This window comes from Orycteropus afer, unplaced genomic scaffold, assembly GCF_000298275.1.
Source record: "Orycteropus afer afer isolate SDZICR_OR568_19922 unplaced genomic scaffold, OryAfe1.0 scaffold00131, whole genome shotgun sequence".
In the NCBI taxonomy this organism is placed as follows: Eukaryota; Metazoa; Chordata; class Mammalia; order Tubulidentata; family Orycteropodidae; genus Orycteropus; species Orycteropus afer.
Window position 1 is genome coordinate 367,197 of NW_006921718.1, and position 5,306 is coordinate 372,502.

Genomic DNA, 5,306 nt, shown 5'->3' on the forward strand with positions numbered 1-5,306 from the left:
AGGAATTCCATCCAAGTCTGTGTGCTTAGCCCTGCCACACCCTGCCCCAATATTTTTTTTCTTTTTTATGATTTGTTTGTTTTTGTCTATTTTTTTTAACAATAATAAACAAGGCATTTATTTTCCAGACTTGGGAGTAAAGGAAAAAGTCAGTTTGCCCTATCAGGGTAGGTTTTCTGAAAGATTCTCCATTCATTCCATAGAATTGGATAGGTTGATCTTAGAGGATTCTGTACACTTAATCCATAAAGAGAACTTCCTTTGAAGAGAGTGGTCAAAGAGTGAGCCTTCATGAGCAGCTTTGCTGGTGCATGGCCAGACTCCCTCTCTGAGTGAAGCTTTTTCCACACTGACCACACAGATAGGGTGTCTCTCCTGTGCAGATTTTGCCATGTAGAATACAATTCCCTCTAGTGTGGAAACTTTTCCTGCACTGTGAACAGGTATAGGGTTTCAGACCTGTGTGGACTCTGACGTGAACAACTAAACTTCCTTTCTGACAGAAGCCTTTCTACACTGATCACACCTGTAGGGCTTCTCACCACTGTGAACTCTTCTCTGAACAGCAAGGTTACTTTGATTTCTGAAGCTTCTTTGACATATAATACACTCATAGGGTTTTTGTCCAGTGTGGAGTCTCTCATGAATGGCCAGACTGCCTGATTTACTAAAGCTTTTCCAACACTCCTTGTACTCATAGGGCTTCTCTCCTGTGTGTATTTGCTGATGTGTAACAAGATTTCCTTTGGCCCTGAAGCTTTTTCCACAATGGGTACACTCAAAGGGCTTTTGACCAGTGTAGATTCTTTCATGTAACGTTAGACTACCTTTTGGCCTAAAGGATTTTCCACATTCTTGGCAATCATAAACCTTCTGTCTCACTCCAGATGAATCTTTGGGTAGTGTCTTAGAATCTGGGGATTTTTGTTCCAGCTTCTCTCTTCTGAAAGAATTCTGGAAATCCCAGCTTGAGGATCCTGTGGCCTCAGAATGATCATATTTGTGGTGGGCTTCTGTCATCACATTGAAAAATGCTACATCCTGGGCATTTCTTCCATGACAGTCCAGCAGGGCAGCAGTTGGAAATCCAAACATGTTCACTCCTGCTGCATGACCTTAATCACCACCTCTTCATATAACTTTTCCATGGGGTGTTCTTGGTTACCCCAGCGGCATGCACCCAAAGATAGACAAAGGCTGGCACTCAGCCCCCAGCCGTGCCAGCCTGTTTTTGTCTATTTTTACTACTATTATTATTATTATTAATTTTATCCTTTTTATTATTATTCTTTATTCTTCTCTTGCCAGGTTCTAGTTTTCACCTTTTTTTTTTTTCTCCCTGTTCCTGGTTGCAATTATTATAATTTTTTCCTTTTCATGGTTAACCTCATTCCTTTGTTTTTCTTTTTGTGTTTTCCTCATTTTTTTCTTCATTATTCTCCTTATTTACCTTTTTTCTTTTATCGCCCTCTCCCAGATATTGTGGTTGTTTTCCACCCCCCACCCCCCCTTTTTTTCTGTTTTTGGTTACTGTTCCTGTGTGATTACATGGTGTGCTTCTTGTCCATTTGCTTTTACTTTTTTTGATGGTGACTTAATAGCTATTTTTTTCTAACTGAGTGGGAGTTAGCAACAGTCCCCTTAAGACACAACTACACTCACACTTCCTGAAGCTTCACTTACTGAGTGAGAGCGACCATTTCATTCTCTACCAACAGATCAATGTTAACAACCACCAAGAAGAGCCTGACTCACCCTCAGCTGCTCTTCTCAAACAGCTAACAGAGATCTAAATACAACAACGTCACAATGCCTCAGAGACAACAGACCATTACAGTCCACACAAAGAATGAAGATAAAGTGGTAGAAACAAGGAAGCAGAATACAGACCCAGAACACAACCCTGAGGAAGAAGCAGCATTGGAATTCCCTGATAAGGAATTCAAAAGAATTATATTTAGGTATCTTCAAAGAATTGAGAGACAGATCAAGGAAAACACAGACAAAACCCGAGAAGAATTTTGGAAGAAAACACAAAAACAAAATGACAAAATTAATGAAAAAATAGAAATGATTCAGAATCTACAGATAGAAATCCAGAACACTAATACTAAATTGTCAGAAATAGATAACACATTGAAAGGGCAAAGGAGTAGAATAAAATCAACAGAAGACAGAAATAATGAAATTGAAGACAAATAACTGATTACTTCTTTGGAAAGGGATCAGTCAGGAAAAAGATCAAAACAAAATGAAGAAAGCCTAAGGTTCATATGGAATACCATCAATAGGAATAAAAAACTTACATGTCACTGGAATTCCAGAACAAGAAAAAAACAAATAAAACCACAGACAAAAATGTCCAAGGTTTCTTCGAAGAGAACTTCCTGATATGATGAAAGATGGGAATATATCCAATTAGGAAGTTCAATGAACCCCAAACAGAATAGATCCCAAAAGAAAATCACCAAGAAATACCATCATCAAACTCTTCAAAACCAAAAACAAAGAAAGAATCCTGAAAGCAGCACAGGAAAAACAAAAAGTTACTTACAAAGGACAACCAGTAACAATAACCTCTGATTTCTCGCAGAAACCATGCAAGCAAGAAGGCAATGGGATGGTATATATAAAGCCCTGAAAGACAAAAATTTTCAACCAAGAACTATATACCCAGCAAAATTGTCCCTTAAATATGATGGTGAAATTAGGACATTTACAGAAATTAGGGAATTTTTTTAAAACCAGATCAACCTTACAAGAGATACTGAAAAAAGTCCTTTGAACAGAGAACCAAAAATAGCAAACAACAACCAACCATTAATACACAAGATGATGTAGCCCAGAAACCACAGCTATGGACATATCCAAAGTAAAGTAAGCTTACAAGATTATAAACAGGGAACCAGAGACTTCAATTGGGAAATGAGGACAATTACAAACCAAAAAGAGCAAAAAATGGGTGTAGTTACAGAATTTCTAAATGGTGAGGAAGTCAAGAGAGTTGCAAGATAGAATGGACTGTGCTAAACTCAGGGAGAAAATTATAAATCACAGGGTAACCTCAAAGAAAAATGATAAACCTTCACATCACAATAAAAAAGAGGAAAAGTACAAATATTCAGCAAATACTACAACAACAATAACAAAGGAAATGATGATTCATAAACATAATGAGCTCAGCACAGAAAATAATATGGAACAAAGAAACCAGGGACACCATGAAAAAACACATAACAAAATGACAGCAACCAATTCATACTTGTTGATAATTACACTGAATGTTAATGGATTAAATGCACCACTCAAGAGATGGAGAGTTGCAGATTGGATAAGAAAACAAAACCCATCAAAATGTTGCCTACAAGAGACACACCTTAGAGACAAAGACAAAAATAGACTAAGAACCAAAGGTTGGAAAAAGATACATTAAACAAATGGCAGTCATAAAAAGAGCAGGAGTGATTAATTTCAGATCAAATGGACTTTAAGAAAAAAACCACCATACAAGACAAGGAAAGACACTATATAATGATTAAAGGATCAATTGAACAAGAAAATACAAGAATAATAAATATCTATGGATGCAATGAAAGAGCCCCAAAGTACATAAATCAGAGTTTAAAGGAGTTGAAAAGTCAAATAGATGAATCCACAATCATAATGGGAGATATTAATACACCACTTTCAATGAAAGATAGGACAACTGGAAAGAAACTCAGCAAAGATGCAGAAGAGTTAAACAATACAATTCACCAACTTGACCTCATAGACATCTACAGAGCACTTTACCCAACAATAGCACAATATGCATTCTTTTACAGTGCACAGGGAACATTTTCCATGATAGACCATATGTTAGGCCATAAATTTAAAAACATTGCCTTAATAAATTTAAAAACAATGAAATACTGCAAAGCATCTTCCTATCAAATTAGACATCAATGAAGATCAGTGGAAAAAGAGCAAACACCTGGAAACTGAACAACCTTCTCCTTAAGAAAGACTGAGTAGGAGAAAAAAAAATTGAACTTAAAAAATTCCTTGAATCAAATTAGAATGAAAATACAACAGACCAAAATCTTTGGGACACAGCAAAAGCAGTGATCAGAGGCCAATTTGTAGCAATGAATGCACATAAAAAAGAAGAAAGGGTCAAAATCAACACTTTAAATCAACATCTCCAACAGTTAGAAAAAGAAAAGCAAGAAAAGCCTACAGTCACCAGAAGAAAGGAAATAATAAAGATTTGAACAGAAATCAATGAAACAGAAAATGGAATGACAATAGAAAAAGTCAACAAGACCAGAAGTTGGTTTTTTGAAAAGGTTAATAAAATTGACAAACTCCTCTCAAATTTAACAAAGGCAAAAAGGGAGAGAATACAAGTAACATGAATAAGAAATGAAATGGGTGACATCACAACAGAACCAACTGAAATCAAAAGGATAATATCAGGATGCTATGAAAATTGTACTTCAATAAATTTGGAAATCTGGAAGAAATGGACAGATTTCCAGAAACAAACCACTTACCTAAACTAACACAGAGTGATGTGGAAAAGTTGAAGAGATCCATAACAAAAGAAGAAATTTAACAGGTCTTCAAAAAATTACTAACAAAAAAAAAGTCCTGGCCCAGATGGTTTCACCAGAGAATTCTACCGCATATTTAGAGAAGAACTCACACCAATCCTACTCAAACCATTTCAAAACATAGCAAAGGATGGAATCCTTCCTAACTCATTTTATGAAGCAAGCATAACCTTGATACTAAAACCAGGCAAAGATATCTCTCAAAAGGAAAACCACAGACCAATATCCCTCATGAATATAGATGCAAAAATCTTCTACAAAATTCCAGCCAATAGACTCTAACAACATACCAAGAAAATCATTCATTATGGCTAAGTGGGGTTCATATTAGGTATGCAAAGATGGTTCAACATTAGAAAAACAATCAATGTCATTCACCACATAAATAAAATAAAGAAAAAAAAAACACATGATGATATCAATCGATGCAGAAAAGTCATTTGATAAAACCCAACACTCATTTGTGATTAAAACTCTCAGCAAAATAGGAATAGAAGGCATATTCCTAAATATAATAAAGGGGATATATGCAAAACAAACAGCCAACATTATTCTCAATGGAGAGAGACTGAAACTATTCCCCTTGCAAACAAGAACCAGACAAGGTTACCCTCTATCACTACTTCTATTCACGATTGTACTGGAAGCCCTAGCCAGGGCCATAAGGCAAGAAAGGTAAATCAAAAGCATCCAAACTGGTAAGGATGAAGT

At 36.0% G+C, this 5,306-nt stretch overlaps 1 pseudogene; it reads right to left on the reverse strand.

Annotated features, from left to right (window-relative positions):
* Positions 1–274: 274 nt before the first annotated feature.
* On the reverse strand, positions 275–1,095 carry LOC103200525 (annotated as a pseudogene).
* Between the last annotated feature and the right edge of the window lie 4,211 nt (positions 1,096–5,306).